Source organism: Schistocerca gregaria, chromosome 1, assembly GCF_023897955.1.
Source record: "Schistocerca gregaria isolate iqSchGreg1 chromosome 1, iqSchGreg1.2, whole genome shotgun sequence".
Lineage (NCBI taxonomy): Eukaryota > Metazoa > Arthropoda > Insecta > Orthoptera > Acrididae > Schistocerca > Schistocerca gregaria.
The window spans coordinates 446,376,296-446,391,268 of record NC_064920.1 but is presented as its reverse complement, the minus strand read 5'-3'; positions in this window follow the sequence as shown (position 1 = coordinate 446,391,268).

Genomic DNA, 14,973 nt, shown 5'->3' with positions numbered 1-14,973 from the left:
GTGTTTGTTTGCGATTACTTTTGTCGTATTGACATACGCAGACCTTCCATTTTAATGCAAAAGAGACTATACAGTTTGTGCTTATGCTGAAACGTAGAAAATGTACTATCATCGCTCCAGTCACAAACATCATTTCATGGAACCACAGTTTAATGCATTTACAACATTCCTGTTTAACGACATACTCCTTTTTCAATAATTTCAAATACCGAGCTTGTCTGTTATTGAAGCTGGTCATAACTGTAGTTGCGTTATGCTGTCTGTAAATAGTATTATCACTAAATACGTACAATTTTTTTTAATTCAGGGAAGAAATAAATTTTCGTTAACACTTCATTCATTGTGGCACTACCTATGTTAGAACTAAAATGCATTTCTACATTGTCATGCTCTTTCTACTTTGCTCTACAAGGAGATAGTAAGATTTATTTGTCCTCGTCAAATTAATCTAAAATCTTTAATTGCTTATTCTACTGACGCTCGTATTACTCTGGAAAGGCTATCAGAAAAGATTGATAAACAAATTACATGTGTGAAGTTCTTTTAATTAGTGGGTCAGCTTGACTGCTCCTTACTAGCACAGGTATGGTGCATTTGCATGCTGGTACTTCTTTATTTGGCAGACATTTTTATCTGCAGCACTACATATCTTTTAGATGTTGTTGCAAACTTTATAACAACACTGGGCGACTTTGGTAACTTTCTCGTATCTATTAAAGCTGCGTAGATCTTTACATTACGATTTCTAATCTATAAATGCAAAACTAGAATGAAACACAGGCTGTAAGAAATGTAGATCACGACAGTTTAAGACTTGAGAGAATTAACAAATTCACCATCTTATAAAGGGGGACATCATTTAAAGTGACAATTATTAATAAAAGTACCGTTGTTTCGAAAACAGCAAAAGATGTTACAGCTATAAAATACACAAAAGAAAAGAAAACCCTGTATGGAAAAAGACAGTCTTGGAAAACGAGAGTTCAAACATCAAAAGGTAACAGGAAACAGATTAGTTACGACGTTTTACGCAAAACTATTGGATATACCGTAGAGAAGAATGACAAGGAAAACTTGGCAATGGAAACAACTGAAAAAGAAAATTTAAAGAAAATAAAATAGGAACTTATGTTGGATATACACCACATTTTAACAGGTAAGATGGAAAATCTCGTAGTTACTAATAACAATGAGAAAATTGTATAACATACCATTATTTGTATAAATTTTCATACAGCACAGTAAAGGAGGCAGAGCCATACAGTTAACAATAATAATAATAATAAGAAGAAGAAGAATGGTGTTTCAGAAGTGAAATAAGATGCTTAAAACGAAGTTGAAGAATAGAAAGGTTCCGAAGATGAAACTCTTTCCAAAATAATTATTAAAGTAAACGACAAAGTATTACAAAGTGAATTTGCGAAATTGTTTACAGAATGCTGTGGAGGACGTCAATATCCCAAACCTGGAACGTTACTGTCATTATTCTAGAATGATTCGTCCATTCTACAGAGCAGTGTGTGCTGTTATGAAACTTCCTCGGCAGCTAAATACTATATGCCGGGCTGGGATTCGAATCGGGAATCTTGGGTGCCTCGATCTTACCAGTTGAGTTATCCACGCGCGATACACGAATCACCCTCATAGCTTTACTCGAGTCAGTAACTCTGTCCCACTTTCCAAACTGCACTAAAGCTGTCCTGCATACCTTGTGAGACTGGGACTCTTGGAAGAAAGGATTTTGCGGAAAAATGACTTCACCACAGCCTAGGGAACGGATCTTCCACTCTGCAGCGGAGTGTGTCACTTCTTGGCAGATTAAAACTACAGATTTGCAGAAGGTCTTCGGTGAAATGTGGGAAGCAGGATAGAGGTACAGACGGTGGGATTGAAGAGGAGAACGAGGGGAGGGGGGGGGGGGGGTGAGGGGAGAGGGAACCTAGTGAGTAGTGCCTGCAATAGCTCTGTCGGTACGAGCATGCCTGCGAATGGCCATGTACCTGATTTATGTCCCAGAGTGACACAAGTTTTACTCTGCTAGATAGTGTCACTATTATCGGAGATAAAGAAGAAATAAACACCATAGACACACAAGCCTCGTCTTCGTTGTGCACAATATACTCACTAATAGTATCACAAATCAGAAAAGGATAATATTGGATTTTAAGTAAACAAAGGGACGAGGTACCTTTACAAGATATAGCACAGCGTACTTGAAAGTTGTAAACGAGGCAACTGGCCATGACTATGAATTACCGCTCAGTTTGCTATTCCTAGGTTTTGAGAAACCTTTTGAAACAGGGCTTTCATTCAAACTATGTGAACGTACTGGAGAACACGAAGTGTTTCCGGAGGAATAGTAAACATTTTAGGAGGTACTAATTAGACTAATTCGAATGAAAAGTTTCACGCAACATGTCTCCAATCATTATTGGCCACATCGACGCAGCTGGTTATGGAGATAAGTTTTCGGTTGGTATGTTGTTGCTCCAATTGCTATGGGTTTATTTACTGACCATCATTTTTGTTCTGAAGTCCAATTTGTGACGTTTTGCTTCAATTTACACAACTGAATTTTTCGGCTCTAATTGCGATTTGTTGGCCAAATCTACTTTATCGTTTTAAATTGCCACATGTATTTACAAATGCTGAGTATGTCGATACGGCAGTTGTGTACGAGTTTTGTGGTGAAAACGCTGCTGAAAACGCTATAGACGATTTTCTAAGACCAAATCACCAGATTCAAGGATGTTTACTAGTATTTTTACTAAGCTGGGTGAGTCCGGTGCTGTGCCCACGAGACATAAACGGGCGAGCCATTTTAATTTGACCACCGGCTGTGTTCGACGTGATGGCAATAACCACTGACAGACGCCAGATGGCAGCACTAACAGTAGAAAGTATATAAAGCGCGTGGGTGCGTGTGTGCGTGTGTGTGTGTGTGGGTGGGGGGGGGGGGGGGGCACGCGGAAAACAATCCAGTTGTCGTCGTAGTGCGGAAAGAGAGCAATTTATTTGATGACCAAAGAGGCATATCATTGTCTTTCGGGACAAGAGCGGAAGCGTTACCGAAATGGTTAAGTTTATAGCTTGTTCCCGTGTCACTGTGGTTGAAGTATACCACTCGTGGTGAAATGGCGCTATTTAAAATGCCTCTGACCACTATGGGACTTAACATCTGAGGTCATCAGTCCCCGAGACCTAAGGACATCACACACATCTATACCCGAGGCAGGATTCGAAACTGCGACAGCAGCAGTCACGCGGTTCCGGACTGAAGCGCCTAGAACCGCTCGGCCACCACGGTCGCTATTTAAAACTAACGCCGAGGCAACAGTAATGGGACATAGGCTTGAACGCCAGCTACGGAGGTATGTACGGGCGAACAGACGTGCTATTGGTGGGCAACTGACTGCTCAGATGAACGAAGGGGCTACCAATAGTGTCTCCTCAACGGAAATTCAACGAATGTTGCTCCGCGTGGACCTCTGCAGTTGGCGCCTGATTCATGCACACAAGCTGACTTCGTCTGCTACGAAGGCTGGAATTTGCTTGCCAATACCGCAACTGCGTGTCCACCGAATGGCGACAGGTGGCGTTTCCAGATAAATCACGTTTTAGGCTACACGGAGTGTTGACCTTGAGATTATCCGGCGTGAAACGTCTAAAAGCCATCAGCCTGCACCCAGGAGAGTGTGTTGCTGTCTAGAGAATGTTTTCGTGGCATTCACTTGGTGATCTCGTCATTCTGGGCGGTACAATAGAACAGCACAAGTATGCATCTAGCCTTGGGTACCATGTGCACCCCTACATGCGGTCTGTTTTTCCTCGGCTCGATGCCGAGCAGGACAGTGTAATGTGTCACTCAGCTCTCAGTGTGCGTGCGTGGTTCGGAGACCATCAGGATGTGTTTACCGTACCCCCTGAGCACCGAACTCTCCGGATTTAAACCCAATCTAGAATCTGTGGGAACACCTCGATCTGGCAGTTTCTACCATGGATCCTCGACCGTGAAACCTAGCACAGCTGGCCACTGCACAGAAGTCAACATGGTTGTACATCCTTGTCAGTACCTTCAAGAATCTCATTGACTCTCTTCCTACAAGTCCAGCGCTGCAAATTGTGATTATCCAGACTTTTTAATGGTAGTCACATTAATGTCACTGGACAGTGTACTTCATCTGAGTGTGGAAATGAACAGAGTGTGCCTGAAGTAGAAGATATCATTCACTTGGTAGAACGTAGTTCATCACTATGTACAAGCAGAATTTCTACACGTATTGGTGTTCCATACACAAGGATATCACGGACATGACGCACGCAAGGCATTCCCATCATCATTTGTAGCAGAAATGAGATGAATGTAGTCACTTGCAGTTTTGTCGTCGGCTAAATTCAAGTCGTCAAGTAATTCCATTCATATAGTTTGCTGACAAAAGCACTTTCACTTGTGTTGGCATCAGTGACACTCTTAACACACATAGGTTGTGTGACGGAAAACCACAAGTCTCTGTGGAGACAAATTTTCAAGAACGATTTGTGGTGTGATATGGTAGTCAGTTCTCCGGGCCTGTTCTGTTGCCCCGTCGTCTTGCACAGTTCCGTTCCAAGATCTTCTTGAATTCTGGCTAACGGTATTACTTGGACAGGTCCATTTGGGCTACAAATATGGGCCTTCCCTCTTTAGATTTTTGTCTGGGGGAGGGGGGGGGATAATTGAAAGGTGGAAGTCTAAGAAGAAAAAGCAAATACAAGAGACGATTGGATCATTTGCATGATGAATGTTGCCGTTCTCATGAAAGAATGCCAAGATGACCTCAGAAGGGACACACACGGTGTTTTCAAGAGAATTCGAAAGTTCACCGAAGGCTGAGGTGGAATTAATCAAAATAAAATATGAACTTAATCATTTCCCTTTGCTTACGGGTAACACCTTCTCCGAGAGTTTTGGTTACATTCTAGCAGGTGTACCTATAATACTTAAATTAGACATATGCTACATGAAATGATTTAATCGATTTGTTCTACGCTACTACCCCTAAAATATTTACCACTTACAGCACCAAAACTCTTCTCAGCATTCTCACACGAAGTTTTCGTATCTTTAAATTGTTTGCGTTAGAGACAGTGCGATGTAACTGAAACTGACTGGCAAGACAATATCACTTGTAAAGTAGCGTTGTCATGACGCAGAAAGCAACTGGAAGAAGAACCGATCGGCAGAGGACAGCGTGAAACAAGCGCATTTCCTGTGACTGATGGTATTCGCCTCGCAGTCTGTTGACCGCCAGTAGCGTTTGCGTCATAGCTCTGTGGTACAAAAACATAGTGACCATAGTTCTTCGGTTGAGTGCGTTCCACTCTTCCTTACTCCGGAGATACTACTACCGAAAACTCCAATTCTTTCAAGGCATCCAATTTCGGGGCTGTAATCTACCTCTGACGCCCATCCGTTACTTCATACGGAGAAGCGGATTGCAGCTACTGAATTACATAATGCGATTAAGAGCTATATTTAACATGCTTAGGTTATATCAGTGTGCGCAGCTACTTCTGTGTTCTTGGCAATTGTTTGTATTATTACACTAACATACAAAAGAGAAGCAGAAACAACAAATAAGATAGTTTTTCCTATAGCAAGTGCAAAGCTGCAGAGCGAAAAGAAAGTCTATCACTTCACTTCCGAAGTGCAACGGTGTGTGAAGCCTGTTGGAAAAATTATTAACTGAAAGCTGAAATTACCCTTAGTGCCACATATGTTCCCAGCAGGCTTGTGACACACACTTATTGCGGGAAAACAACGAACTGTAATTTCTCTTCGCACTGACGCTAAACGATATTTTTATTTTGGAATCTCATCTTACTGTAGAGTTGTGATTTGAGAAAGGGTTTCCAATTGAGAATGTTTGCGAGGGAATATCCACTTAATGCACTTGCTTTACAACCAAATAAAATCGAATACCTCGGAAACAGTAACACTTCCTGATAATTTGTTAAGACAATGCTGCCCTGGACGAAATTTGTAAGCCTTGTCAGTTTTGGGCAGTTTCCGTGTTTGTTAGAGTGATAAGTCGATAATTTACTCGTGTGTTGAAATGTGTACGACTCCAATTGATATCTTGTCTCTTCTCCCAGAAAGATCTTGTCAGTACTTGTGATGGACTTTCTAATCTGCATCCGCAATAGAATATCTAAGTAGACCGTTTTCATTGTCCATTAGGAGGAAGTCTAGAATATCTAAGTAGACCGTTTTCATTGTCCATTAGGAGGAAGTCTGAATCAACTGAATACACGAAAATCACGCATTCAGTTGCAGTACCTCATTCCCTATCTCTATTCTCTTGATGATAACAAAATTCTTCCCACATCCACAGAGGAATTGTGACCACCCAACATGATACGACATCAAAATAAATACCTCACACCAAGACCACAGTACCGGCTATCACTTTCCCTGTATAACGACATTTATTCTGCAAAATGAAACGATATATATGTGTGAATATATTCTCCATTCGTTCTCAGTCCAATGCTGATGTTCTTCAGTCCACATTAAACACGCCCATTTGTGACGTGGACCCAGAGTATCGGAGGTATGGCACACAAACCAACAACCCAGATCCAATTTGTCGAAGAACTACATACCTTGAGCTGTCTGTAAGAGTTGCGGGAAATATTGTACTGCATTTAGTCATGCACCCATGCCAAGAAAGAAAGTTAGGAATGTTAATATTCAACGTCCCATCGATAACCAGGTATGAGACCGTAACACTGTTTGGGGAAGGATGGGGAAGGAATTAAGTGCATCTTTTCAAAGGAAAAATTTAGGCAAATGCCTTAAGTAAACTACGGGGAACCTGAATATGGATGGCCAGAAGAGGATTTTAGTCGTCGTCCTCTCCAGAGTCCATCCAGAGGCGTTCCGCCGCCGCGAGGGGGGGAGGGGGGGAGGGGGGGAGTAAGAAGGTGGCGACAAAAAGACCATCGGACCATCTCTTGAATTAACCACGCCAAATCCGTTAATAACCATACCGGCCCTGTACCCATGCAAGCAAAGGCACAAGGAAAAAAATGTTGTTATTTGGATTCAACTGCGACGAAAACTAAATGCTCCTCGCTACCGTTGACAAAACTTTGGAGATAGATGCTTCGCGGCACATTCAACTTTGCTGAGACTTGCCTTTCGAGTATTCCACGATAGCATAGTTCGGATTCGTCTTAGTAGCATTATGTTGTGAAATTTACCAAGTAACTTCTCTCTGTGCACAACTAAAATGTGGACACGGCTGAGGCATTGTGGATCTAATGCGCTGATTCACCCGTTTAAAGCAGTGACTGATCCCTTACTGCATCAGCATAAATATTTCAGTTTGTGAAAATCTAAGAATTCCACCGAACAGCTTTTGGGAACGGCTGACATGAAGCATTTTGCAGTTTTTCTTTTTGCTGCGAGCTTGTTTCACCAGACTATATGAGAGGGAAGCAAAGAACAACTGATTCAGCATTTTGGCAACTGTGCAGAACAAACACGGCTCTCTACCGTAATGAGGCTAAATGTAGTAACTACACTTAAAGACGTCATAAGAACGCCTTCCAGGATACAAAATTCGCGTAAAAAAACGTCCTGAAACCCTAAAGTTAGGTGCTAGAGCAGATGAGAGCGCTAACAGGCTCATAAAAAGAGAGCACATTCGGTTATCAGTGTGGGGGCATCACGCCATTACCTGCCTTCTGTAAAACATCAACCTCACCCCTCAAGCTCTTTTAAATGGTTCAAATGGCTCTAAGCACTTTGCGATTTAACGTCTGAGGTCATCAGTCCCCTAGAGTTAGAACTACTTAAACCAAACTAACCTAAGGACATATCACACATACATGCCCGAGGCAGGATTCGAAACTGCGACCGTAGCAGCAGGGCGGTTTGGGACTGAAGCGCCTAGAGTGAGAGGGAAGCACACAACAACTGATTCAGCATTTTGACAACTGTGCAGAACAAACAGCGGCCGGCTTCAAGCTCTTTCTCAGAATGAGGCCATTCCAATTGCAATACTGATACCAACGGAAGACCAGCTCTGTTAAGTTTCGGGATGGTCTGGTGAATTCAACAAGTCTCTACAAGCTGCCGGACTTGAGCACTAGGCGCCTGTGTCGCCGCTTCTTTGGCAGTATAAGTACCGCCTTACTAGCTGCATGCTGGGATCGCTACTCGGGTTGATCTGCTGTATCTTCTGCCTACACACAATTACGACAACAGACAACAGGGGAAAGCAGATTTCTGGGGCGAGCCTAAGCACAGCTTTACAGGTCGAGAGCGTTGGAGCTCTGACGGACGCCCACAGTGACGGCAAGCGGCGCAGTCGCAGCACTGACCACAGGCAATGCCAGGCCCTGCGCTGGGGAAGTTCCTCAGCCGGCACTGGTGTGTCACCTTACGCTTTCAAGCAGTGTGAACTTAAGGGCGGTCACTGCTAGACAGTGCTGGGAAGAAGCTCGAGTGATGGTAAAATTCTTCCAGAATGAGATTTTCACTCTGCAGCGGAGTGTGCGCTGATATGAAACTTCCTGGCAGATTAAAACTGTGTGCCCGACCGAGACTCGAACTCGGGACCTTTGCCTTTCGCGGGCAAGTGCTCGGTAGCTCAGTTGGTAGAGCTGTGGTAGGCTGTGGCTAAGCCATGTCTCCGCAGTATCCTTTCTTTCAGGAGTGCTAGTTCTACAAGGTTCGCAGGAGAGCTTCTGTAAAGTTTGGAAGGTAGGAGACGGATACTGGCAGAAGTAAAGCTGTGAGTACCGGGCGTGAGTCGTGCTTCGGTAGCTCAGTTGGTAGAGCACTTGCCCGCGAAAGGCAAAGGTAAAATTCTTGCTCATAAATGATTGTTAGTTGAATGATGTTTCACAGCGCTGTATAGGATCATTCGCCTCCACTCTCTGCTCGACTTCCTGATTCCGACTCGATGCTTGGTGATTGGGAACTTGCAGTCCTACTGGTTGGGCTCCCAAGATGCTCACATCGGCTGTCGCTGCCATTGTCGAGCCACACCTGTGCATCAGTGATCATCGGCATCTGTTATCGTGTGCTGCAGTGAGTGGCCAATTTTTATTTGCCTTTTGTCTGCCTCCGTAGAGTAGCGGTAGCGTTACCGACTACCCCGTACGGGGCCCGGGTTCGATTCCCGGCAGAGTATTGGTGTTGTGTGTCCTTCACAATCATTTTCATTATCACTGACTCGCAAGTCACCGATGTGGCGTCACCTAAAAAGGCAATATGGCGGCCGAATTCCACCGCATAGGGCTCCCGGCCAACAATGCCATACAATCATCATCATCATTGGCCTGTTTTCTTTTCCTTTTATTTTGGTCTCGTGTTGAGTCTGAATGATCTGCATAGTAATTTGTAAGAGAAGTTTTATAGCCCACAGTACCTGCAAACCTGTCACAGTTCTGGGGTAAGTGTGGGGTAAAATATTTACGCCTGGCAAGGTTTTGTAATTCATCAGGGCATGAGTCACCGTGTACTAAAGCAGAAACATGTGAAACTCGTAGTCGGTTTGGCCATGAAGCACGGCAGTGCAGTGAAGCTCGCTGGGCTATGATACGAAGAAAAATTAGTGTAGTTATCTTCGCTCAATTGTACTGCGTCAGCATAAAGAGATTCCATTTGTTCTGAAATGTACTTAAAAATTGAGGTTATACAACGAACGGAAACCTGTTCAGTAACTTTAAGTGAAACTTTTAAAGTTTTGAAAAATCAGATAGCCGTGTTGCTTCATGTTAAAACAGAACGGAGCCAGGCTAGCGAAGGAATGTTAAGGACCCGGGATTAGCCGAACGGTCTGGGGCGCTGCAGTCATGGACTGAGCGGTTGGTTCCGGCGGAGGTTCGATTCCTCCCTCGGGCATGGGTGTGTGTGTTTGTCCTGAGGATAATTTAGGTTAAGTAGTATGTAAGCTTAGGGACTGAGGGACTGATGACCTTAGCAGTCAAGTCCCATAAGGTTTCACACACATTTGAACATTTTATTTATTTATTTATTTATTTTTTTAGTGTAAAGGCATCTAGAAGCATTACGTGCAGGTACTGGGCTGACGCAAGCGCAAGGAGGGAATACCAAGACCGTAGGTAGAATACCTGTTCCATCTATCGGTGCCATGGCAGTTTATCTCATTACAACTTTTTTAGGAAAACATCCGAGGACACATCGGTTTTTCTGCTATGAAGATGAACCTTGGTTACGGAACTAATCCGATGCAAAAAAAGTCTTTCTATGGCTGATTTACGGTTAACAGCTGACACTAAAACAAATTTAACATACAATGAAACCATTGGTGAGACATAAATATTTAAGCAACTGGCTAAAGGACTAGTCCAACGCTATCATAAGCAGACCAGTGTTATATTTTTCAGAAAAGCTCATGGAGTTATGCAGAAACATACAAATAGATAGGATTCGTAAGCTGATCTCGCAAACTTATTAATTGACGTACAATACTGAGGCAGATAGAGTCCTCTTCCGAAAAGCAAAGAATAGACCGTTGAATATATTCATTAGGGGTATTTCAGCTGAAATGTCGCGAAGGGTAAGAATGGAGAGTCCCAGTGATTTGTCCTCTGCTATCAGACTTGCCACACAGTTAGAGGCTATAGATCTTTCGACTCGGAAACGGAGGTTTCTTTCTCCTCTGGTGTTAAATGCTACAGATGTGGGCAAACGCACCATGTGAAGAGAAATGTCACCAGCCACTGTGCTTTGAATGTGATGAGTTTGGACATAAGGTCCGTGATTGCAGAAATAGTATTCACGAAAAAGGCAACAAGAAGAAGCATTCGTTAACAGCAAACGGTAGTGCCTTGACTGTCTGATGTCATTCGCAATGAAACACTCTATTGCAATGACGAGTGCAGAGGCGAAATATTGCTTGATTGGCGTAGTAGGGAATAAGGAACATCTTTCTTAGCAGACACGTCTGCTCATGTGTCAGTAGTTAGTCTAGACCTCTTATGTAGGAAGAGACTTTAGTCTTCACTATACAGGTTGTGTCGAGTGCGTAATAATGAGGTATAGTCATTGGGGAGATCAATGCTCACGTTTAGCAATGGGACTGAAAAGTGTTACCACACAGTTAGTGAGAAGTACCGCGCAATTCTCGGCCGGACTTTCTATGTAAACATCACGCAATAATTAATCTTTCGCGGCATGCTACTGAACTTGGTGGGTCTCAGTTTCTGTTAGGGGAGAAAGCTGCCGGTGAAACAATATCGTAAGGCGCGCCCCTCATGACGGTAGCACCTAAACTACACACAGATCCACTAAAGGTTAATTCACAGGATAATTCACCAAAAGATACAGGCAAATTCACCTTGGTTAGTGTAGGTACAGACTTACCAAGGAAACTGTTGTGTGAGGTAGAACCATTAGCATGCAACTAAGAATTAGATAAGCCATTGTGTGTGGCGTGCAGGAGTGTAGTATGCGTTTCGGATATGGTTGGAGAATTTGTGATTCCTGCGAGTTTAGACAGTTTTAGCATGCATGAGTTAAGTCTGCCTAAGGGACTAGTGGTTGCCAGTTTGAATGTCTTGGAAGAAGATGATGACTGCAGCCACAAGCATGCTGTTAAAAACTCTACAATCTGTGATAAGGCTAAGCACTTGCAAGAGATTAAATTAGATTACATCAAATTAGATTAGATTCAATTTTCTTTCCGTAGATACACAAGTGAGATGTTGTCGTGGGAGTGGAACAAGTTAGAAAGTATAACATAAAAAGCATAAAGCATTTTGATTATAACAGTCACTACCCTGATCATTTGTGAAGAGATTGCCAAAATAGATGAATACATTACAGTAAACTGGAACTGTTAATATGTACAGAATTAATACACTGTTAGAATGAAACATACTTACGCACTTAATAAATTTATCATTTACGAAATACCTAATCTTCACTGTTGTGACCAGGTGCTGCCAAAACTGAAATGTAACAGACATGTTTACTTAACCCTTTTTTAACAGCCATATTAAGATGTTCATCTATAGAGTAGAAGCAGTTGCTATCAAAAAGTCATTCAAACTCTGTTTAAACTGTGCTTTATCTGAATCCAACTTTTTAATGGTTGCTGTTCCTGAATATGGGACCCCATTTTGGACCAAGGTAAGTGATTCTAGGTCTTTTTGTAGATTTGCCTTATTCCTCTTATTGATACTACGTATTGAGCTATTCCCTGTAAATACAGTTACACTATATGATCAAAAGTATCCGGACACCTGGCTGAAAATGACTTACAAGTTCATGGCGCCCTCCATCGGTAATGCTGGAATTCAGTATGGTGTTGGTCCACCTTCAGCCTTCATGACAGATTCCACTCTGGCAGGCATACGCTCAACCAGATGCTGGAAGGTTTCTTGGAGAATGGCAGACCATTCTTCACGGAGTGCTGCATTGAGAAGAGGTATCGATGTCGGTCGGTGAGGCCCGGCACGAAGCCGGCGTTCCAAAATACCCCAAAGGTGTTCTATAGGATTCAGGTCAGGAGTTTGTGCAGGCCAGTCCATTACAAAGATGTTATTGTCGTGTAACCATTCTGCGACAGGCCGTGCGTTATGAACAGGTGCTAGGTCGTGTTGAAAGATGCATTCGACATCCCCGAATCGTTCTTCAACAGTGGGAAACAAGAACGTGCTTACAACATCAGTGTAGGCCTGTGCTGTGATAGTGCCATGCAAAACAACAAGGGATGCAAGCCGCCTCCATGAAAAACACGACCACACCATAACACCAAAGCCTCCGAATTTTACTGTTGGAATTGCACACGCTGGCAGATGACGTTTACCGGACATTCGCCACACCCACACCCTGCCATCGTATCGTCACATTGTGTACCGTCATTCGTCACTCCACACATTTTTTCCACAGTTCAATCTGCCAATGTTTACGCTCCTTACACCAAGCGAGGCGTCGTCTGGCATTTACCGGCGTGATGTGTGACTTATGAGCAGCCACTTGACCATCAAATACAAGTTTTCTCACCTCCCACCTCACTGTCAAAGTACTTGCAGTGGATCCTGATGCAGTTTGGAGTTCCTGTATGATGGTCTGGATAGATGTCTGCCTATTACACATTAAGACCCTCTTCAACTGCTGGCAGTCTCTGTCAGTCAACAGACGAGGTCGGTCTGTACGCTTTTGAGCTATAGGTGTCCCTTCACGTTTCCACTTCACTTCCAAGTCAGAAACAATGGACCTAGGAATTTTTAGGAGTGTAGAAATCTCACGTACAGACATGTGACACAAGTGACACCTAATCACCTGACCACGTTCGAAGTGCGTCAGTTCCTCGGAGCGCCCCATTCTGTCCTCTCACGATGTCTAATGACTACTGAGGTCGCTGATATCGAATTCCTGGCAGTAGGTGGCAGCTCAGTACGCCTAACATGAAAAACCTACGTTTTTGGGAGTGTCCAGATACTTTTGATCACATAGTGTATATTACTTGCAAGTTAGGGAAGACATGGAAACGTTATTGCTTAGATTCAGGAACCATACAGTCCCACCGCAATTACAGTCGTTAATGGGGGAATTCACTGACCAGCAGTTGGCTGATGGAAATTCTCAGGTTACTGAGAATCGCTCGAGTGCCAAAAATTCATTGGATAGAACTAAAAAGAAGCAAAAATTTAACGTCTGTTGTTATTATCGCATCTTAAACGCAAAAACTCTCACCAGCATGTATCATAGCCTGAACACACAGAGAGACTCGACAATCTGGGTCAATGTAAATACTTTTCGGCTAATGATTTGAAGAGTGGCTACCACCAAGTTTATGTAGTTCTAGGAGACTGGCCAAAGGCAGATTTTCAAACACTATGGGGAAATTACAAGTATCTTTGTATGCCATTTGGTCTGAAAAACGCAGCACCTAGTTTTTAGAGACTCTTACGTGGAGTGTTTCGTGGACTGAAACCTAAGAAATATATGGTGTCTCTTCATGATATAACCGTATTCGCAAAGGATATGGAAGAACTCGTGAAACAATTGGAAGAAGTCCCTAAACGACTATAGACAGCACACTTTACACTCAGTCCCGACAAGTGCCATTTCGCTCAAACAGAAGTAAACTACCTAGGACACATGTAATTAGCCAGGCAGGAAAAAAGACTGATCCACGTTTACTATCAGCAGTTTGTGATTTAGTACTACCACAGACTACAAAAAGTTACAATCGTTTTCAGGCCTCAGTAATTGTAGGATATTCGTAAGGGATTTTGCACAAATTGCCAAGCCCTTGAATCGTCTATTAAGAAAATGATAAGATTCGAGTGTCAGTAGAGTGTCAAGCCATGTTCAAGACACTCAACATGCTTTAGTATTCAGTCCTCTGTTCGGATACCCTAATTTCAAACAAGAGTTCATCCTGTTCCGCGATACAAGGAGCATAGGAGCATAGGACACAATTATCCAACAATAGAAAAACCCATGCTACGTGTTATCTATTGTGTTACCAACTTTTGCTGTTATTTATATGGACAACATTTAAGGTGGTGACTGATCATACTTCCCTTAACTGATTACTGAGATTGAAAGACCCTTCCAGCAGATTAACATGATGGGTATTGAAATTATGTGAGTTTGATTATGAGGTAGTGCATAAACCTCGTAAACCGCACACTAACACAGACACGTTAATTCAAAAACTGGAACTCCACAAGCACAAGGAAAATGTTTGTCAGAATTGAAGAAACCACAAGCAAAAGACCTAGACTCTCAAGCTTTTAAATCGACAGCCGTAATTTGTGACATATTATGGTTCACGGTGCAGAAGTAAGAAGTGTAGATCACACGTGGTGGTTCTGTACCACCCAGAAACACATAGCAGAAAAAGGTTGATGGAGTACCAAGAAGCAAGATGTTGACCAGTGCATGCAAGAAGTGTGTAAAGCTCAGATTTGAGTCACCAACAAGTGCCATTTCAGAGA